Raw genomic sequence first — 24,250 nt, forward strand, 5'->3', positions numbered from 1 at the left:
AGAATAAAATGTTGGAAGTTTCCCCACTAGATATTAGAAAAGATATGCCCACAAATACACAGTAACAACCAAGGTAATTTCTAGCAACAGATATACAACAATGACAATAAATACACAACATAAAAATAGACACAGGAATATATGGGAATTTGAAATATGATTAAGGTGGCAATACCAAATAATGACAAAAACTAGGTTGTAGATGATGTTAGGAAAAACAGGCTTACTACATATAGAGAAATAAAGCTAGATCCCTATCTTGCATTACATGCAAAGAGAACTCCAAATGAATTAAAGACTTAAATGAGAAGGTGAAAGTAAGAAGGTAACAGAATAAAATGCATAAATGTATAAATGTAAAATGTATAAAATATTTTTTAAAAACTCAACAAAATGGAAATAGAAGAAAACTTTCTCTATCTGATAAAGGCCATTTATGAAAAACCCTCAGCCAACATCATATTTAATGGTGAATGACTGAATGCTTTCCCCTTAAGGAGAAGAAATTGTCTCCTCTCAGCACTTCCATTTTACATTATATTCGAGAGTCTAGAAAGGGAAATTAGACAATAAAAAGAAATACAAGGTATTCAGATTAGACAGGGAAACTATCTTCCTTTGCAGATGACATGATCTTGTACATAGATAACCACAAAGAACTATTACAGCTAATAAATGAGTTATTCAGGGTTACAGGATACATCAGGGGTCCCCAACCCACAGGCCATGGACAGGTACCAGTCCTTGGACTGTTAGGAACGGGCTGCACAGCAGAAGGTGAGTGGCAGGCAAGCGAGCAAAGCTTCATCTGTGTTTACAGCCACTCCCCATTGGTCGCATTACCACCTGAGCTCCGCCTCCTGTCAGATCAGCGGTGGTGGCATTCGATTCTCATAGGAGCGCAAACCCTACTGTGAACTGTGCATGTGAGGGATCTAGGTTGCGCAGTCCTTATGAGAATCTAATGCCTGATGACTTGAGGTGGAGCTGAGGCAGTGATGCTAGCGCTGGGGAGTGGCTGCAAATACAGATTATCACTAGCAGAGAGGTCTGACTGCACAGAGACCATTGTAAATCAATTGCCTGCACTCATATGAGAACCCTATCGGTGAGCGGCAAGTGACAATTCAGCTGCCTCTGTGGCAGGATTTATAGTGGTAAGGGAGCTGACGTACTTCAAGTGTACAGCTGCATCTTGTGGCAGCCTTTAAGTCAGAATCCGACACGTATTTTAGTCCAGGCGTGGCCCGCCCATTATTTTATTTACCTCTTCCATCCGCGCCTCTTTCCCGCACTGCGCACTTGTCTCAGTCACAGTTTGGGTAAGCTCACAAGCTAACCCTAGCCAAAATGAGTGAAAAACAAACATCCCTGGAGAGCTTCTTTGAAAGGGGGGAAAGACCCAATGATGAGAGAGCAGTAGACTCTAAGACTGCCAACAAAAAGAAAGCTGCATTTAAAAGAAAATACCAAGAGTCCTACTTAAATTATGGGTTCATTGAAACAGGTGATTCACGTTCTCCAAGCCTGCTTTGTATAATATGTGTCGACCAGCTAGCCAATGAAGCCATGAAACCTTCAAAACTGCTTCGCCACATGGTGACCAAGCATCCTGCATTAAATGACAAGCCTTTGGAGTTTTTCAAAAGAAAAAACCATGAACATGAAGAACAGAAACAATTACTGAAGGCCACCAGTTCATCAAATGTGTCTGCACTGAGAGCATCATTCTTAGTGGCTAACCGCATTGCTAAAGCTGAGAAGCCCTTTACTATTGGTGAAGAGTTGATACTGCCTGCTGCTAAGGACATTTGTCGTCATCTTTTAGGAGAGGCTGCAGTTCAAAAGGTGGTACGTGTTCCTCCTTTGGCTAGCACTATAAGTAGACGAATTGATGAGATAGCAGAGGATACTGAGGTACAACTGTTGGAGAGGATTAATGAGTCACCGTGGTATGCAACCCAGGTTGACAAGTCTACTGATATTGACCACAAGGCAACAATGCCTATTTTTGTGCAATACAGTTTTCAGGAGGATGTGCATGCGGATATGTTATGTGCATTTTTGTTGCCAACCAACGCTACAGCTGCAGAACTATTCAAGTCTTTGAAATGATTACATACCAGGAAAACTGAACTGGTCATTTTGTGTCAGTATATGCACGGATGAAGCAGCTGCCATGACTGGACGGCTTTCTGGTTTCACTACTCGGATCAAAGAGATCGCTTCTGAATGTGAGTCTATGCACCGTGTCATCCATAGAGAAATGCTGGCAAGCCGAAAAATGTCATCTGAACTTAACAACATTTTGCAGGATGTGATTAAAATTATCAACCACATTAAAGTACATGCCCTTAATTCATGTCTGTTCACACAGCTCTGTGAGGAGACGAATGCAGAGCACACACATCTTCTCTTATACACATAAGTGAGGTGGCTTTCTAAATGTAGATCACTGGCCAGAGTTTCTGAGTTATGAAAGCCGCTCCAGAGATTTCTTTTAGAAAAACAGTCACCACTGGCAGCACATTTCAGTGACACAGAATGGGTCGCAAAACTTGCTTACTTGTGTGACATATTCAACCTGCTCAGTGAACTCAATCTGTCACTTCAGGGGAGAACGACAACTGTGTTCAAGTCGGCAGATAAAGTGGCTGCATTCAAAGCCAAACTGGCGTTATGGGGGTGATGAGTAAATATTGGGATTTTTGACATTTCAAACATTAGCAGAGATTTTGAAAGAGACTGAGCCAGGGCCTTCTTTCTCCCAGCTGGTGCATGATCACCTATCTCAGCTTTCAAAAGAGTTTGAGCGTTACTTCCCAACCACAATAGACCCCCAAACTGGGAAGGAATGGATCCACAACCCATTTGTGAATAAGCCAGGTGGATCACTTTTGTCCATGCTAGAAGAGGATCAACTGCTTGAGATCGCAAATGACGGTGGCCTTAAAGGTATGTGTGAGACAACTTCAAATCTCCATACGTTCTGGATTAAAGTCAAGGCGGAATATCCTGAGATTGCCACAAAAGCACTGAAAAGCCTGCTTCCATTTCCAACATCCTGTCTTTGTGAAGCAGGGTTTTCTGCAGTGACAGCAACCAAAGAGAGATCACGGAGTAGACTGAACATAAGCAGCATACTTCGGGTGTCACTGTCCCCCATCACCCCCAGATGGACCATCTAGTTGCAGGAAAACAAGTCTAGGGCTCCCACTGATTCGGCATTATGGTGAGTTGTATAATTATTTTATTATATATTACAATGTAATAATAATAGAAATAAAGTGCACAATAAATGTAATGCACTTGAATCATCCTGAAACCATCCCCCTCAACTGGTCCATGGAAAAACTGTCTTCCGTGAAACCGGTCCTTGGTGCCAAAAAGGTTGGGGACTGCTGGGATACATGATAAATATCCAAAAATCAACTGTATTTTTATGGAGTAGCAATGAACAATTCAAAAATGAAATTACAAAAACATTCCATTTACAATAGCATCAAAAAGAACAAAATACTCAGGAATAAATCTAACAAAATGCAAGTCTTGTATCTGAAAACTACAAAACATTGTTTAAAGAAATTGAAGACAAATATTTGGAAAGATATACCATGTTTGTGAGTTGGAAAACTTAGTATTGTTAAGGTGACACTATTCTTCAAATAGCGAAAACAATCTTTACAAAGAACAACAAAAAAGAATACTCACACTTCCTGATTGTAAAACTTAATTTAAAGCTACGTAATCAAGATTGTGTAATATTCACCTAAGAACAGATATAGTTCAATGGAAGAGAGCTGAGAATCTAGGAATAAACACTCATATTTATGGTCAATTAACTTTTGACAAGGGTGCCAAGACAATTCAATAAGGGAAAAAAAGTCTTTTCAATAAATGGTGCTGAGACAATTGGAATCTACCTGCAAAAGAGTGAAGTTGGATTCCTACCTCACACCACACACAAAAGTAACTCTAAATAGATTGCAGACCTAAATGCAACAATTAAAACTATAAAATTATTAAAGAAAACATAAGAAATCTTTCTGACCTTGGATTAGGCAATAATTCCTTAGATATAACATCAAAAGTGAAGGAAAAAATAAATTGGACTTCATCAAATTAAAAACTTTTCTGCTTCAAAGAACACCATCAAGAAAGTGAAGAAACAGGACTTCCCTGGTGGTGCAGTAGTTAAGAATCCACCTGCAGATGAAGGGAACATGGGTTCGATCCCTGGTCTGGGAAGACCCCACATGCCTTGGAGCAACTAAGCCCGTGCGCCACAACTACTGAGCCTGCATGCCACAGCTACTGAAACCTGTACACTCTAGAGCCCACGGGCTGCAACTACTGAGCCCACGTACCACAACTACTGAAGCCTGTGAGCCTAGAGCCCATGCTCCGCAACAAGAGAAGCCACCACAATGAGAAGCCCATGCACCGCAACAAAGAGTAGCTCACAGTCACCTCAACTAGAGGAAGCCCTCACACAGCAACGAAAACCCAATGCAGCCAAAAAATAAATAAAAATTTAAAAAACAAAGAAAGTGAAGAAACAATGTACAGAATGGAATAAAATATCTGCAGGTCCTTTTTTTCTGAAGTTTTTAAATCACAGTTTCAATTTCATTACTTGTGATTCATTTGTTCATGTTTTCTATTTTTTCCTGGCAAGTCATATTTTCTATAACAGGACTTGTATCCACAATATGTAAAGAACATTTAAATTCAACAATAAAAAGACAAACCAACTTAAAAATGGGGAAAATTGAATACAAATTTCTTCAAAGAAGATATGGAAGTGGCTATAAGTACATGAAAAGATTCTCTACTACACTATTCATTAAGGAAATGCAAAAAAAAAAAAAAACCCACAATGAGACAGCACTTCACATCCACTTGGCTGGCTAAAATTGAAAAGGGTTGATGAATATGTGGAGAAACTGAAAGCCTTATACATTGCTGGTAGGGAGGTAGAGTGGTGGAGCTCATTTGGAAAAGAGTTTGGCTGTTCCTCAGAAAGGTAAACTTAGAGTTATCATATGATAATATGAAGCAATTCCACTTCAAGTATATACCCAAGAGAATTAAAAATGTACATCCACAGAAAATCTTGTACATGAATGTCCATTACAGTATTATTCATAATAGTCAAAATGTGGAAACTTGAATGTCCATCAACTGTTGAATGGATAAACAAAATGTGGTGTGTCCATATACTGGAATATTATTAAACAGTAAAAAGGAATAAATTATGATATATGCTACAACATGGATAAACCCCTAAAGCATGGTTAAAAAAAAACAGACAGAAACAAAAGGCCACATATTTACAATTATATTTATATGAAATGTCAGAATTGGCAAATCTACAGAGACAGAAGATAGATTAATCACTGCCAGGGTCTGCAAGGAGGAAATAATGGAAAGTGATGCTTACAGGTACAGGATTTCTTTTGGGGGGTGACAAAAGGGTTCTGGAGTTAGATAATGTTAATAGATGCACAAATCTGTTAGTATACTAAAAGTTGAATTGTACATTCTAGAAGTGTGAATTTATGGTATGTTAATTATATCTCAATAAATCTGCTATTTTTAAAAAGTCCAATAGACAAGGAGTCATAGAACCTGGATTCTAATCTAGATTCTGTTATAATTTTACAAAATGACTTCAGACAAGTTTCTACTCTTTCTGGTCTCATTCTCCTCATCTGTAAAATGAAAAATGATGCATAAGTGCCCTTCCATTTCTGACTATTTATGGTTCCATGCCTCTAACACTTCCTTCATGAAACAGTCCTTTGCCCTATTATCTAAAACTGATCTTTCCCTGCTTTGAACTCTCATAACATTCACTGCCTTGTTTTGCTACTATTTGTGCTTCATCTTATCTCCTCTACTAGAAATGTGAGACACTTAAAGGAAGACTCAGGACCATCTTGAACATAACAGAGGTTCAATTTTTAGAGACTAGGGACATGAAATTATTTATATTTAGAAGACATTGTGTGAATGAAGCAATCAGTCCAAAAATCAAAATGTTAGTTTTGGTTTACATGTCACCAAAATAAGGGATTGGTAATTTCCCTAAATTTGACACAGATTTTATGTTATTTCTTGGCATAATAGAACTTTAAACTTGATAGAGAGTTTGATACACCACATTAATTCCCTTTTATCCCACAAAGATGAGCTTCTACCCTATTTTAAAATAGATTGCCTGTACCATGGCAGCCTCACTGATGTTGATATGAAGCATGATGAAAATAATCCAAAAATGAAAAGAAATAAAATGCTTGAACCAGTATTATTTAATTGCAATTAATCAAGTATTTAGTATTCCAGTAGGTGTTCTGAACCACATTGTTTTTAAGGAATGAAATCTTACCAATAGGAGACCTCAGTAGAGTACACTATTATTAAATCCTCATCAAGAGGTTAGGCCACTGTTTTCCTGCAGTCATTATTGACTTTGCAAAATTTTTAAAAATAGAAAATTATACAGGCTTTGCTGCTTTATATAACTTTCCATAGTGTATGTCTGACAAACTGAAATTTTTAGACTAAAAAGAAAGTTGAGTAAAAATGTAACCAACTGCTTTCTTACTTCCTTCTTTCTCTAAATACAAAAAACAATTATCTAAAAACTAATCTTCAATTTTGTATTCTTTTCTCCACTGCTGAACTACATAATTTAACTCAAAAACATTTATTCCTCATTATTAAAAATACAAAAGGAAGAATTATGGAAAATTAGTCCTAGCCTGCTAGGATTCAGCTATAAGCTCATCCCACCACATTCCCTTTTTATTCTGCATAACTACCAGTTCGGAATACCTGACTCCATTCCTAAATGCAGGGTTTAGAAAAATTTTGTAATTGATAAGAAAAAAACTAAAGCAGCATCAAAACATGTTGAGAACCTATGCAAAATTTGGGGTGCATAACTGGTAACACCTGAGAACATTTTTTATTCTACACTTCATTTTGCATATGGGATGTACCTGAAGATCATGTTTTATAATATTGGAGGTGGTTTCAGTAAGTACCCATATCTCTCAAATGTATTGAGTTAAAACTTGTATATAGTATTATTTTTTTCATCTTGGGCATAATAACTTCTATCTTGCTGTCATTTAAAATTTGTATTTAATAAACATTCATTGAGTACTACCTATTCTTCAGGTACAGATAATAATAATACACACAAAAAATAAGATTTATTGAGTGTTAATTAGAGTACTAGGCACTATACAAAATTCTTTATAGTCTTGTCTCAATCAGCCCTAAAAGCAATTCTGTGAGAATGGTAGTTCACACTTACTATCCACATTTTACAAATGAGAAAATTGAAGGTTAATGACATGAAGTAATTTGCTCTAAGTTACAAAGCTAACAAATGGTTCAATTCTATGCTAAACAGTTTAGGGGCACACAAACAAAAAAACACCCAGATGTCCTCAAAGAATTTACAATCCAGTGAGGCTGTCAGAGAAGGAACCAAATAACAGACATGAACTATAAGTGATGATTCATGGTTCAATATGAAACCAATCAAATTAAAGATTACAATTTAAGCCATTAGTGTTACGGTATGAGGTGTGCATTGCTCAGAGTTCTCCAGAGAAACAGAACCAAGAGGATGTGTGCATAGAGGGAGAGAGAGATTTCTTTTAAGAAATTGATTCATGTGACTAATGTGACCCAGGGAAGAACTAATGTTGCAGTTCAAGTCCAAAGGCCATCTGCTAGCAGAATTCCTGTTTTCTCAAAAATGTTTAGTCTTCGTTTTATTAAGACAACTGATTGGATGAGCCCCACCCACAGTATGGAGGGCAATCTGCTTTATTCAAAGTTCACTGATTTAAGTATTAATCTTATCCAAAAAAACACCCTCATAGAAACATCCAGAATAATGTTTGAGCAAATATCTAGGCACCGTGGTCCAGCCAAGTTGACACATAAAATCAACCATCACATGATGCTTTAAAAATATATACTAATAACTCATACCATGCCCTATGATAGAGAGTCCTACAAATTTGTCTTCACCAACAGAGCTACATCCCTTGAATTGAGGACTATGTTATATTTACTTTTCTATTCTCAGTGTCTATTACAATGAGGAACATATAGAATCTTTTTAGGAACTCTTGTTGAATTAATACTAGTAGACTTGTCTTGAATTGAATTAAATTCAGTTTCTGGCCTTCTAAAATCTCTATTAAAAACAAAAAAGGTGTCCAGAATAAAAAAAGTGCCATTGATAAATCTAGCAGTTTGGGGGCTCATAGGTCTATCAGTTTCCATGGTTCCCCATTCTGTGGTAACAGTTATATATTAGTCATATGTTCTACATGACAAATTACTACAAACTTAGTAGCTTAAACCAGTACACACTTAATAGTTTCTGTGAGTCAGGAGACCAGTCACGGCAGAGCTGGGTGCCCTGCTTCAGGGTCTCCCCCAAGGTGCATTGAGGGGTCAGCCAGGGCTGGGATGTCATTTGAGGCTGACTAACTGAGTCACGTCAGGGGATGTCAGTCCAGAGATGAGCCCAGATGAACCACCCTGCCTCAAAGAGAAAGATGGCGCACGAACCATCCACCTCAGTCCCATTGTCAGGAGGATTCCTGAGTTCTCCCCTACAGCCAGACACCCGCCTGGGAAGAAAGATCAGCCTCTGGGAACTGAACATTCAGTTTTCTAAAGGTTGAATTGAAAGAAACTGTTAAAACTGGAAGAAAATGATTTCTTATTATTTAGCAAGCTAAAGGTTTAGTTGATTGACCAGTTGGGATGTGTGTGTGAGTATGTGTGTGTGTGTGTATGTATGTATGTATGTATGTATGTATGTATGTATGTATGTGTGTGTGTGTGTGTGTGTGTGTGTGTGTTTCTCTTACCATGCTGGAGATACATATCAATATACGTATACACAAAATTTACTGTTGAATTTATACAAAATTGACTATTTCCAGTGTCTATCACAATGAGATGCACATAGAAAGGTTTTAAGACCATTGTTGAATTAAATTCAGTTTCTGGCCTTCTAAAACCTCTAAAAAGGAAACTGTTCAAAATAAATAATTGCCATGGATAAATCCAGGGCCTATACTTGTATGCACACATTATATATATACACACACAGCTTTTTTTTGGTTAAACTATTTGAAAGTTGTTTTCAGACATCATGACACTTTTCACATTCCTCGCAATAAGTTGCCCAAGTTTGCAAAGCTGGTCAAAGGGAGTGCTGGGCTTAGAACCCTGGCAGTCTAAGGTGGAGCCTATGATCTTAATAACTGTGCCGCTGATTCAGTTAGGGAAAGGTGAAAGAAGTATGATAGGTGGAGTAGATGGGGCTCCTGTCAGCCACAGTCAGGATGAAAGCAACACCAGAGAGCTTCCGGGGAGAACACGGGAGAAAGGGGGAAAGCAGGTCAATTAAAGGTCAGAGAGATGGGAGGGGAGAGAGGAGAATTTTTATATTAGGAGAGATGACAGTCAAATGAGAAGTGCTACTAAGACAGAATCTCCCACTTTTTCCCTTTTTCTAGGGCAAAACAAACTATTTTATACTTGATATTTGAGAGTTTAAACCCCCAAAGGGCAGAGAGCAGGTTCTGCTTGCTCCTTTGGGCATCCAGTGTTGTATGCAGTCAGTTTCTTGGTCAGACAGTTAGTCTTTGCTTCTGATGTAAATGGACATAGATTTCTGAGGCATTGAGTTATCCAGTCATTAGAATTATATTTAACAGTAGATGAACAATATACCAATCCTCATGAAAGCTTTTTAAATTTATGTCTTTAACTATCATGAATATAGCCCTGAGGATCTGTAATACAGAAACAATGGTAGAGGATGTACAACATGAATATGTATTAACCCTTGCTCATAATAGCGGAAGAAAGAGCACCCAAAGAGTTAGAAAAAAATCCTCAAATTCTTTAAAGATGAAGTACCCAAGTTAGGTCAGAGGGTTATTTATTTTGTTTAAGATCGAGAAACTAACTTCCTCTCTGTAATCAATACTCAAACATAGTTCTGTATCTCTATATAGCTTGGTATATAACTCTTGAGAAAAAAGTATTAGGTGAAGGAAGGAAAGAAATCAATCTTAGATGTTTACCTAATAATTAAGAAATAAAAAATAAATGGAAACCAATATTGCTGATATCACTCTGCTTCCCCCACAAGGCTGTCTGTTTTATTTGCCCACTGGCCTCTTCCATCCTCTTACTCTTTAAGGCAGTAACTTGGAAACTTTGTTCACAGTAACTTATGGTGAGAAATACATTTTGTACATACAAATATGTTTACAGAAACATTTGTATTTTAAAGTATTATATTTGTATATATACATTTTCAATCTTTTCATTCTCTCAATTAATGAAGTATTTTTCCATCTGATTAACAACCTTGTAAAGGGTCAAAGAATCAATTTGGTTAGGTTAATAAACATTTTAGAAAAAAAAGAAAATATCAAAAGTACATCACAGGAAATGTAGGTTAAGTATTTTTTTGCGAAAATTTTGTTTCAGTTTTGTATGTATGTAGGTGTGTGTGTTCTGGACACAAAGCAAAATGTATTGCTCACAGGGGGGCAGTCTTAGTCAAAAATGTTTGACATGTTACTGTTTTGTGGCATTGCAGTTTGAAAGACACTGCAGTCTACGGGACCACAAGTAACTACCCTTATCTTCAAATAAGCTCTATGGCAGTGTTCAGAATGTTGAAAGTTTTCATTATGTCACATCTCAGTGTCTTACTCTCTGGCCAAGGGGAAAATGAGTTTGAGAAATGTGACTACACAGAAAGCCATTTGGGCGTATGGATCAAAGAAACACTGAATCTTGATGTTCTGCTCGTTTTTAGATTCTTGGAGCACAAAAAAGGTAGACATAAATGCAGACAATATCAAAAAAGCAACAAATGCTTTCAACACTAAAAATGTACTTACAAGGAACTACTATGGGGACTGAAATTGACATACTAATAAGAAAACAGTAGCTACTTCTATATTGACTGAAATACCATGATTGAGCAACATAAATTCTCTCAAATTTGATGTTGGAAATGTATGGTTCTGGTGCACAGGAAGAGGACTTCCTTCTTAATTATACATAAGCCTATTTTCACCAACAGCAGATTTCTATGGTGAGAGCCACTATAAATAACTGGAGGCAAAGATAATCAGATAAATATGAACTGAGTATATGGCCCAAGAGGACAGCATGACAATTGTTAAAACTTAATAATCAAAGATAAATAAAACTTTTTATCTTGGTATAAAAGAGGCATTTTATAATCGTGGGAAGAAGCTCTTAGTAAGGAGAAAGGTTGAGTTGATTCCTAAAGAACATTTTGTCTTTTTATGTTTTAACAGTAAGAATTAGATTAAAAAAAACTTTGAAAAAAAATCAGCAATTACAGTTGAAACAGTACACAGCAGCTAAACCAAGAGAAGATATAAGCAGTGCATTGAACCAAGGGGTTTGATAAGATTACCTAAAATCTTTGTCCTTTTCTAAGGACAAAGATGGATTGAAGTGGTGGTGATGATCCCTGTAAATTCTCTTGTGAATGCTCTCATTTTCTTAGTGAGGAAAAAGATACTGGGGTTTGGAAAGAAAGAAAAATATTTAAAATCCTCATCAAGAGAGTGGGGAAATGAATCTTTAAAAAAACATCTAGCATGATTGCCTTGCAGAATTAAGGCTCTACTTCTGATTTCAAGTCAATATGGCTGTGTGTTTTTCTCCAGATGATTTTAGTTTCAGAGTTGCAGATATGGAGGAGGGAAAGAGTTGGTTTTAACCAGGATTATGGATCTGCCAAATGACTAAGGCAATGAGAGAGGAGCAAGGGAGTGGTGGGTGTTTACAGGGGAGTGATTATAATGATAAAATTTAATCTAGAAGGATGTGAAGTCAATTTAAAAAATAGGATCAAAAGATCAGAGGTCTCATTGGGGTCAGTGGATGGCTGGGGTCCTAATACTAGAGAGAGAGGGCTGGAAAGATAGGATGTGGCAGTGATAGAGTAGTATAGTTGATACTGAGGTTATGAAGGAGTCCAGGCCTGAGCATATGATAGTGGCTAACATTAGGTTGAGGACAAGATCACTGGAGGAAAGGTGGTCAAGGAATTGGTAGACCAAAGTGTTAGAAGAATCACCGATACATCTATTGAAATCTACCATAATTAAACAGGAGTGTTATTGGAGAGAATGAAACAGGTGCTTTTATCAACAAGAAATCAGGAAAAATAACCCAGGAACCCAAAAATGATGGCAACAATGAGGGACAGGTTTAATATCATGTGATGGCATAAGATTCATGGCTGGTTGTTTTTAGAAAGGAGATGGGGAGAAACATCTGCAAGTAGCAATGAGGAACCAGGAGGACACCTACCCCACCTCCAGATCATTAGACCTATTAGGGCTCTGAGAGAAAAAGCAGCCACCACTTGAGGGGTTACAAGGAAAATGTGACCTTAGGGAAGAGTCAAGTTTGCCTTAGAGCAAGAGAGTAAAGAGAGGCTGAGGATAGAGGTCATTCTGCTACCAACAGACTCTGAATTCAGGGAGCACAACAGGTGAGTTTCAAGACTTGGGGAGGGTGAAAGAAATAAGGCAGTGGTTTTCCACTGGGACCACAAGTATCCACGTCACCTGGGAACTTGTTAGAAATTCCAATTCTTAGGCCTGACCCTATGCCTACTGAATCAGAAGCTAATTCAGGCCCAGCAATCTGTGTTTTAGCAAACCCTCCAGTTGATTTTGATATGCAGTGAAGTTTGGGAACCATTGGAATAGGAGCAGATTCACTTGGGCTTACACTGTAAAAGAGGAGGGTGACCTGAAAGTCTGGGTGTTTTATGGTGGCTGACATCATCATGGATAGAGGACAGAATGAGATTATGTCTGGTTTCAAAGCAGACAGTGGAGAGGAGTCTTGAGTGTTGGGGAAAGGGGGAGAACAGGGAGAAGTAGGTTCTAGGACTTTTCACCCCTAAAGGTCTAGAGCAGGGGTCCCCAACCTGTTAGGAACCGGGCTGCACAGCAGGAGGTGAGTGGCGGGCTAGCGAGCGAAGTTTCATCTGCCTCTCCCCATCACCCCCATTACCGCCTGAACCATTACCCCCTCCGCCCCCCCGGCCGTGGAAAAATTGTTTTCCACAAAACCGGTCCCTGGTGCCAAAAAGGTTGGGGACTGCTGGTCTAGAGGATCAGAGATATAAATTTTCCCCATCTCTCTGGCATGAAGTGTCACTATTGTTCCGTGTTGTCACCACACTAGAGCTTATACCCATCAGTATCTCTCTTCCTTTCCCTCCATTTTGTCTATCTAAATCAAGTCTTTTGATTACAAGTCACAGAAAGCCACTGTAAATAGCTTAAATGAATAAAGGAAAATTTATTCTAAGGATATAAGGATTCCAAGGCAAAAAGGGTAATGATACCTGGTAAGGAGTTTTCTCAGTGTGTGTGTGTGTGTGTGTGTGTGTGTGTGTGTGTGTGTGTGTGTGTGTGTGTGTGTGTGTGTGTGTGTGTGTGTGTGTGTGTGTGTGTGTGTGTGTGTGTGTGTGTGTCTATTTCTAGGACAGTCTGGGTTAGGTAAGTACCCTGGTCAGCAATAGCTTCAGATGTGGTATCATAGAATGCAAGCATGGTTGTCCAGGGCCGTCTGTATGAGCACAGTTAGGAAGGGGGGCATTTCTCAGAGGAGTGTCGGAGGCTGGGCTGCCCCCCCAAAATGTGTTCACTACTGACACTTTGTTCTAAATCACAGACTTAGCATAATTTGGGTGGATAAATACCTAGTAAATTTCTTTCAAATGGAAAGTGGGATAGCACCTTGGCTAAGTATATCTTTTCTAATTGTTTTAAACACTGACTTAATAATTTTAAAAAGCTTTTTTGTGAGACAGAGGGCAGCAGTTACCTTGAAATTGTACCATATATACTTATGCAGCATTTAATAGATCAAAATGTTTCCTCTCATTGACTTAAATAAGATAGACCTATCATTCTGGATATTTATAAGCCTGATGTGTGCATGTGCAAGTGTGTGCACGCACACACACGCATGAGTATATTTTGTGTTGGATGTGTGTGCTTTACCAACTCTACCTGTACCATATATGACTTCTGTAAGGTAACAAAGTACGTTTCACACTTTTGACATTATCACAGACCTTTGTTGAGTAAACTTTCCCCAAATGGATTTTAATTGAATAAGTCTTTTAACTTCTCGGACTCCCCAAATATTTTATTACATTTTAGTAATACTTTTTACTCTTCTATAAGTTATTTCTATATATCTGTAAGATAAAAGCTGGAACAGAAGCCCTAATATAGCTAAAGCCAAATGACAAAACAGACTCAAAACATGCATGAAAACCCGGCTCAGAAGGGACCCTCTGTGTGGTCAATGGCCTGTGCCTCTGTTCAAGATCTTTTCCTCCCTCCTTGCTGTCTCTCTCTCTCTCTCTCTCTCTCTCTCTCTCTCTCTCTCTCTGCGTTCTCACTTGGTCTGTCCAAATGCCATACTTCTGGGGTTTTTTCTTATTCACTTTCATTACTTGTGATGATATTTTCTCTTTCATGTCTCAGGAAAATATTTGAACAGCATTTATAATGCTCGGCAAGCTTCTGTTTTTCTGGGTGAAGGCTCAGAAACCAATATGTTTATGCAGAACAGATACTGAAGCTTCCACAGACTAAAAAATACAAGTGTACTGCCCTCGTTTTTATCTCAATTCATCTTATTCATGAGATATTTAAAAGAAATAAAAACAGGCATAAAAGTCTTCAAAATACCCATCCAGTTGTGCAGTAGTTCATTTTTTTAAACAAACTGATTATGTGTCATTGCTTTGATGATGCCAGGCAGAATGGAAGGTGTAGGTGTTACTAATATTTTTATAATGTTCTAGATTTGGATAACATTTCTCTATCTTACTTATTGGAAAAAATTACTTGGTCCCAGGCTATTTACATTATTTCTGTATTGATGTTACTAAGTGTAGAAAAATGCCACAAAGAATTTCTCAGTTCATAATCATTTTCATTTTCAGTACTTTTCCACTTCATTCATTGTTCTCTTGCAGAAAGACAGTGAGGGGTGGTAGAACTCACACTGATTTGGGGAGACCTGAAGTTTTCTATCATTTCTGCAAACAGGTGAGGTTGAGGGCAAGCCCCTTAGATCAAGCAATATTTATAAACACAAACTTTTAGAATCTAACACTAAAACAAAAGCTTGCTACATAAGTTTTAAGTGAATGGATTTCTTGGTAAGCCCCTCTTCACACACCTAGACACTAACAGAGTAAGTTTTCTTTAAAACCTTGTCTTTAGTCAGAAAGAGAAAAACAAATACCGTATGCTAACACATATATGTAGGATCTAAAAAAAAAAAATGGTTCTGAAGAACCTAGAGGCAGGACAGGAATAAAGACGCAGATGTAGAGAATGGACTTGAGGACATGGGGGGGGGGAAGGGTAAGCTGGGACAAAGTGAGAGAGTGGCATGGACATGTATACACTACCAAATGTAAAATAGATAGCTAATGGGAAGCAGCCGCATAGCACAGGGTAATCAGCCCGGTGCTTTGTGTCCACCTAGAGGGGTGGGACAGGGAGGGTGGGAGGGAGACGCAAGAAGGAGGGGATATGGGGATATATGTATATGTATAGCTGATTCACTTTGTTATACAGCAGAAATTAACACAACATTGTAAAGCAATTATACTCCAATAAAGATGTTTAAAAAAAAAGAAAAAAACTTGTCTTCATTACAGGTAGACCAGTTGTATAGTCTGTCTAATCTGGACAACACAGATTTGATACCACATGAGGTCTAAACCAGTTAAGACTTAAGTGTGCTTTCATTTGATGTTTTCTTTATGTTTAAAACCACAATGCCGGGAATAAATGTTGAATTAAATGTGTATATTTTGCATAACCACAGTATTTGCCAGTGACACATGCTCTTCACACAGAAAGAATTCACAGGATGTGAGTCTCCCAAACGTTAAAGTGTATCTAAATTAGGAGGAGTAAAGACAGGGGAAGAGGGGGAGAGAGAGAGAGAGAGAGGAAGGGGAGGAAGGAGAAGGAATGGGTACCAAGTTCTGAGCATATATAATTTACAGCAACACCCTATATAGGATAAAGATATTATAAAGTAGTGTAGATATTATAAGTAGTGTCATCATAACAGAAAACAAAATAAAACAGTAGACACAGGCAGAGTTAGACAGAAGTCCAGTAGAAGTATTCCCGTTCCTGACGGCCTTAGCAAGAGGGCTGAGGAAGAGGGCACTGTGGAAGGAAGGATGTGAAAAAGGGAAAGAGGAAAAGTCGGGCGACTCCATCCTATGAATGGGAGGGTGAGGATCTTTGCTGACCTTCCCCCAATCCTGTGGAAACTGAGAGAAGGAATGAGACCAGATAGCCCTCCTTTCCCTCACCCTCCACATCCAGCACCAAATCCCATCAAGTCCCCTAGGGACACTGCTCCTGACTGCCCCTCACACCACTTTGTTCTCCCTAACACAGGGCTGCATGGCCACCAGCTCATCGCCTCCGCCCTGGATGACTGCAGTCACCTCCCAACCAGGCTGTCAACCCCAGGCTTCCTCCACCACCACGGTGCCTTGCCAACTAGAAACCATAATGATTTTCCAAAACAAACCAGTCGTCACCTTCAGCCATTGTCTTCAAGATAAAATCCACACTCCTTCTCAGCCCCTTCCATCCCTACCTCTGCAGCTTCATTTCTCACCTTGGGATGGAAGATGGCAGGGAAGTCGTATATTTGTCCACAGTCTGGCACTAGCTGAATCACCTGGATGACATCATACTTTCCACACATTTCTATACCCCCCTACTCATTGCCTGGTGGCCCGAATTGTCTCCTCACACCCCCTCCACCCCTACCCCTGCCCTTCACTTTTCTCAGACAACTCTCTAAAGTCCCAGGCCCCAAAGGCAACATAATATATCAGAAGACGCAGAGGCTCCATTGAAGAAACTCTTATGGGCAGAATCGAAATGGAAGTGTGTTTGAGGTCCACCCATTTAGGTAGGCATTCTCTTTGGGATACTCTTCTCCTCCTTTATATCCATTACATTCTCATTAAAAGGCATTAGATTAGACCTCAACCCATGGGGGGACAAGCCCCTGGATGGCATCCTGCCCCTCCCCCCACCAGACATCAGCCATCGCCCAGGGTCCAGCCAGCGCTTCCTGACAAGCTGGAGCGGTTTACCTTCTGGAGCCTCTGCAGGGGCTAAATGCTCAGACCTCCACCCTCAGCCTGACAACCTGTCTCAGTGTTGAAAAACAGTTCAAGGTAGCACTTGGGACCAAACATGTCATTTTCCTTGTCAAAATGAAAGCTGTAAATTTTAAATCTAATGCTTAATGTATCCAGATATTGAACACAGGGAATTTTATCTTCAGCTTAATGGTCTGTCTAAAAACATCAAAAAAGATTACTTAAAAACTCTGGGCCTCAGAGGTCCTATAAAATTACACAAAGCAAGCCCCACCCCCCATCAATTCCTCCAAGTTTTAAAAAATTTATTGGAAAACACTTATGCAATATATGAACTCCTTTTTTCTTAGCCTTAGATACAGAGACTGTGTGCTTGATTGCTGGGGGGTGGGTAAGAAAAGCAATAGGATAAGATGAAATTTTATTAGATTACAATCTAAAATTTTAATAGACTTTCTGCTTCTGGGAATGGATGGCAAACCTTATTCAGCATCTTCTTGAGCAGGGAAAATGTAAAAGCATGGCTTTCCTCCTTTAATATAATGTGACAATAAAGAATGGCAGAGCTTTTTAATTTTCTTTTTAAATTCAGATATTTGTGAAGACCTGATTAGAACAGAAAGACAGGAGAAGGTAAATGAAAGCAATAGAAAGAGAGTTAGAATGTAATTATTTTCTCAGTAAAAGGAGACTTGGATTCAAAGGTAATTGTTGAGATTTTAGGAATAGAGAAATTATAACACTGGACCTAAGTAGCTTTATTAAAAACTCACCCACAAGCATACATTAATCTGAAACCTTAAAATCCACTCCACGGCCAGAGTATCTGTGGTGCAGTGATGCGTTTGCTTCCAAGGTCTTACTGACATAACCTGAAAAATTCTTTGTTGACACAAACAGAATCTTTATTGTCTCTAGTCTATAAAGAGAGACAGGGAGTGTTTTGCATACAATTGCTATCTTTCTGCCCAGCAAAAATTATGAACCATGAAGTTTAGAGGGGTCAAGACTGCTTTCAATTGTTGTATTAAATCCAAGACCTCATCCTGTACACGGCTGCCTGTTCTAGAGAAGAGTGCTGCTAATTAGGGGGAGAAGATGTTTGGAAAACTGGAAAACTTCCAAGTTCTTCCTGAATTCAGAATTTCCAACATTTTTAAAGCACTATAGATACACAGATGGTAATAGTATCATTTGCTTTATCCGCCTTAAGAGTGCTCTCTGATGTATCTGCTTCTGAGATAATAATAACTCCATTATGGATCCCACATTTAAGGTTCTTACTTTAATGCCCCAGCATTTTGGTGCATGTCTGGCTGACCCACAACACAGCAGCCTCGTTAAGGATAACTCCTGGGCTAAAATAGCATCTAACGGGTTAATGAGGCTGGGCAGTGTCAGCCTGTAGCAGCTGCTCAAGCAGCAGGCTGGGAAAAGCTCTGTTGATTTCCATTCTTCACTGCTGAGTGATGAAGGGCAACCTATATGCTCAAAGTCTAGTCAGGCCACAACCTGTACTGATGTACAAAAAAATTCAATTCAATCCATGCCCCAGGTCAACAATTACTCCATGATATATGATATGAGGGTAAAGTCAACGCGTTTACAGTGTATAAGGGGCTAAAACCACGGGGCTTGGGAGCTTAGCCACTATTTTGTTTATCCTTTACTGGGGAAAAGATTCTATTAGCTCCGATCTAGAATTTGAATAATTCTTTGATTCATGATTATATACATCTTGATTCATTTTATTGATGCTTTCAGCCATGATACTGCTCATCTGGTCACTTTGGATCTCTGCACTCATTTTGGGATACAGAGCCCCAAACTCTACTACTAAACATAGCCCACTGCTTTCCAACAAAAATACTAAGTTTTCAAAGATTAAATAATTTTAATATGAAAAAAGACTTTGTCACAAAATGTTCTCGATACACCTGAAACATCTCCTTTGTTTGAATTCACAGGGTGGAAGAATCACCTGGAGTGCTTCCGAAAAGATTCCTGAAGCCCACCTCCAGGGATTCTTATTCAGTAGGCCTGTGGTGGGGTCTGAGAATTTACATTTCCGAAAAGCTCACAGGGGTCACCAGTGTGGCAGGTCCACCAACCACACCTCCCCCAGCAGCACTGTTCTAGAATGCTGCTTTCTTTTTTTTTTCGGTACACGGGCCTCTCACTGTTGTGGCCTCTGCCGTTGCGGAGCACAGGCTCCGGATGCGCAGGCTCAGTGGCCATGGCTCACGGGCCCAGCCGCTCTGCTGCATGTGGGATCTTCCCGGACCGGGGCACGAACCCGTGTCCCCTGCATCGGCAGGCAGACTCTCAACCACTGCACCACCAGGGAAGCCCTAGAATGCTGCTTTCTTAATCTTCTTTCTCATTCTCCTTTTCTGGATTTTTCTTTTTTTTTTTTCTTTTTTTAATTGAAGTATAGTTGATTTACAATGTTGCATTAGTTTCAGGTGTACAGCAAAGTGATTCATATATATATACATATATATGTGTGTGTGTGTGTATATATATATATATATATATATTCTTTTGCAGATTCTTGTCCCATATAGGTTATTACAAGATATTAAATATAGTTCCCTGTGCTACACAGTAGGACTTTGTTGGTTATCTATTTCATATATAGTAGTGTGTATCTGCTAATCCCAAACTCCTAATTTATCCCTCCCCACTGCCTTTTCCATTTGATAACCATAAGTTTGTTTTCTATGTCTGTGAGCCTGTTTCTATTTTGTAAATAAGTTCACTTTTACCATTTTTTAGATTCCACGTATAAGTGATATAACATGATTTTTGTCTTTCTCTGTCTGACTTACTTCATTTAGTATGATAATCTCTAGGTCCTTCCATGTTGCTGCAAATGGCATTAGTTAATTTTTTATGGCTGAGTAGTATTCCATTGCATCTATATATATATATATATACACCACAGCTTCTTTATGCTGGATTTTTCATCTCCATGACCTCTAACTTGACGTGTTATAAGACTCAGGCCTACACATACTCTATCTTCCCTCTCCAAGCATCTCATTCAATCCCCTGGCTCTATATCATATCTATAAGCTGATAAAGCCTGATTTTCCCCCCTAAACTCATGATTGTGTATCTACTTGCTATTTGACAGCTCCTGATTCTCCTGTCAAATCCGGTCCTCTCCACTGTTCTCCAACTCAGCAAACTTACAAAACTTACCAACACTTACAAAATTGTTCAAGCCAAATCCTTCATCATCCATAGCTCTTCCCTTCTCCTCACATCCCACTCCAATCCATCAGTAAATCTCATTGGCTCTCTTTTCAAAATATGTCCAGAATCAGGCCATTTCTTACTGTCTACCCTGGCCAAGCCCCCATCATCTCTTGCCTGGATTACTGCTATTATTTTCCAGCTCATCTCCCTACTTGTTCCCTTGTCTCCTACCCTACTACCTACACAGAGCAAACAGGGACCCTTTAAAATATGTCAGTTCTCCTTCACTGTTCTGCTCTCATCTCTCTCCATAGAACTCGGAATGAAAAGCTGGAGGTCTGACAGTATCCCTTAAGGTTCTCCATGATCTGATCACATTCCCCTACACTTCTCTCACCTCCTATGCTTGCAGTTTCCCCCTCACTCACACATTCTGGCCACACTAGCTTCCTTGTGCTTCCTTTCCCAAGCCAAGCATATTCCTGCCTCAGTGCTTCTGCACATGCTGTTTCCTCTGTCTGGAATACTTTCCCCCGGTTATCTCCAAGGCTCACTCCCTCAATCTGTTCAGGTCTCTGCTCAGATGTCTACCACAGGGGCTTCCCCAGATCCCTCTTTAAAAGAGACACAGCCCCGACCCACGACACTCTCCAATATCCTTACCCAGTTTCACCTTTTTTGCCTTGGCATTTATCATCCCTGGTGACTTCTTATTTATGCATTTGTTCATGGCTTGCCTCCCTCCACCAGGATGCAAGCTCCATGAGGGAAGAAATGATTTTTATATCCACTGTTACATTCCCGGTACCAGAAATAGTATCTGGTCTGTTGTAGGATCTTGATAACTATTCAGGGACTACATGAATAAACTGATTGAAAAGTGATCATTTTAGTTTGTAAAAAAAAAAAAACAACTGACTGTTTTTTTTCTTCCTCTCTAGAACTGATCCGTGATTCTTCTCAGCCTTAATCACCTTAAGATACAACGTTTCTGCGGTATTTACTTCAAGGGAATTATATGGATAATTTATTTCAGTAAACATTACCCAAAAGACTGTTTGTGCAAGTGTTGGTTGCACACTCCCAGTAAAAGTCTGCAAAACTCTCAGGCCACTCCACCTCCTTTACCCCACACCCATTTTCCTCGAGTCCAAGACCGTTAGCCTGAGAAACAGGATCTTTTTGAAGACTGTAAGCTCAGGAAGAGCTGCTGAGTCTATATAGCAAGCTGACTGGGCACAGGTAGTCACAATGTTGGACAAAGAATATAACATTTGAAACACTGGCCACTGCATAGAGTGATACTGCCTGTTTGAGATGCTACCAAAGCTAATGAAGGCAGCTCCAGAGTCCTCGCAGTTGATAAATACAAGATGGAATAGTTGGAGAGTTGGGTAAAGAAACCAGTATGAAAAGAGCTTTGGAAAAATACTCGGCAGCACACTGCCGCCATTCATCCCTTACACTGAAAACCTGTATTAGTGCTTAAAATGACTCCTCTCACTAACTTTCCACACCAACTCAACTTCGTTTAACTCAATGCAGGCTCCCAGGCTTCTACTCTGAACTCCACTGTCTTTGTGCTTTTGAAAGAGTAGTGACATTGATAGTTGAACCTGTGGACCATCTTGCATGTTTTCTAATGTGATTTGTTGGGCCAAGGCTTGCCATGAAAGGCAAAACTATTAAAAAAATAAATGCGTGTAGAGATTAGAGTCCACATTTTGAAATGTCAGTAAATACAGTATTTGTGTGACAGATCATAATGATTTGTAAAAGGCGGCCATATGTGTATCAAGCTCTCAGTCTTCCTAATGTTTTTTTCTTAAAAAATCTTTTATTTTTAAATCTGAAAAAAGCCGGCATTAAACGAGAATCATCTTTCAAATTTTGGGAGGAATGCAGACTAAAATCCCACGTCCTCAGCCCGTGGATTTTTCTCTTTCAAAGAGAAACCAGGGGAACGTTCCCAGCTTGTGCGTTCCTGTCATATTACAACATTGAGGGCGATAGAAAGATTTAAGAAAAGAGATATCAAGGATAGAACATTCATGTCAGTTCTTCAGTCTTTAATGTACTGTTTCACTACTTAACAGTGCCTAAAGGTAGTTTGCCGGTATACTCTCACAAATAGCGCCATTAACAGAATTTTACATGCCTAGGTCACTTTCCTTTGATCCCAAAGAAGTCTTAAACATTGTACAAACAACAGACTGGAGGCTACATCCCTGAAAGACAGTCACTTCTGGGGAGTAGAGGTGGTCCCTGACATAGCAACAGAATGTACAGGATAATTTCAGACAAAGAACGAAAGCAAACGATGGTCCTTCTGAAAACCACTAAGGATGTTAAGTGTTTTCAGAGAGTGAAATCAAACACAATGGCCTAAGGCCAGTGGAGAATTTTCCTTGGAGACAGAACCTCTGCTTAAAAGTGATTAAGTACTTAATGGTCACCACAGACCTCCAAATTTCATAGTTCCCTATATGCAAACCATGTCTCCAAATGCACTGAAATTACATCTCAGGCATAAGCTTTCTTTTGTTCTGATGCCAGTTTGTAAGAGATCTTTACATGAACAAAAGCTTGTCTTTACAATAACCATCTTTCTTTAGAAAAGGCAAGCAATATACTTTTGGGATGCCAAATCGCACAATAGAGGAAACCAAATAATTCCAGCGAGGTTTGATGAGCCCTCAGCAAATCCTACAACAATTCTAGTCATCTGTCACTCAGGAAGTATCTCATAAAGAACTGTGTGGCATTGCTACTGTCTATTACCTGCAGTGTTCCTTTTGGTTCACTTGAGATTTTTAAAAAATATATAATGAATGCATTCAATAATTGTTTGAATTGCTGCTGTGCATTCTATCATAAATGGTTTATGGATAACCATCAATTGGTTCTGCTCATCAGTCTAACAAGTGCAATGTACTACTCAGAGCAAAGGATGACTATTTATTTAAGAGATCTTGGCAGGAAAATTTGTTGCATGCCACAACTTTACAAAGAACATTAAAATCAATGACAATTTATAAACCAAAAGCTGGGAATTATGCTTTGGATTCCCATAATTCATCAGAATAAAGCTGTCAGATACCTTTTATTATAAATTAATAGCGTGTTGTCTAAGAGCCCTGTGGAACAGATGTTTTGCCAGTTCAGTACTGACATCTAGTGGACAATGAAAAATACTCCCCCCTCTCCTCCCAACTCTGGAATTCACCTCTTTCCCAAAGTCCGAAGATTTTTATCATGCAAGAAACTGCATTTGAATTAAAGTTTTGTGTATTTGTGTTCGAGCTAACAAATATACACTGGAACTTTTAGTGATAAACATTGGCAATGTGTACGTATCATAATTTAAAACCTACTCAGCTTCTTTTCTTTAAAGCTGTTTCTATAATATATTTTAAACTTTTTAGGACTTTTCATACTTGGGGACTTAATTACTTCTAATTCTCTACTGTTAAATTAACTGTACTATTTAAAATGTCAAACTTCCAAATCCAGTGTTCTCATAAAGAAATAGAAAAATAGTTCTAAATATAGTTTTAAAATAAGCATTTACTTAGCTTGTATATGATTCAAAGTTAGAATTCAACTTAATTATTGTGAATTTTTCTCTCCAGTTTAATGGGACTTATGATGGCCAAAATATTGCAGAGAGAGAGACAGAGAGAAAGAGGGAGAGAAAGAAAGATTGAGAGAGATTGAGAGAGAGACTGCTTAAACGCACTGTTTGTGGAT

At 38.9% G+C, this 24,250-nt stretch overlaps 1 pseudogene; it reads left to right on the forward strand.

The window, feature by feature from the left end:
- Nucleotides 1-1,596: 1,596 nt before the first annotated feature.
- The window catches only part of LOC132530010 (poly(A) polymerase type 3-like), a 131,533-nt pseudogene continuing 108,879 nt past the window's right edge, over nucleotides 1,597-24,250 (forward strand).

Source organism: Lagenorhynchus albirostris, chromosome 11 (genome assembly GCF_949774975.1).
Source record: "Lagenorhynchus albirostris chromosome 11, mLagAlb1.1, whole genome shotgun sequence".
Classification (NCBI taxonomy): Eukaryota; Metazoa; Chordata; class Mammalia; order Artiodactyla; family Delphinidae; genus Lagenorhynchus; species Lagenorhynchus albirostris.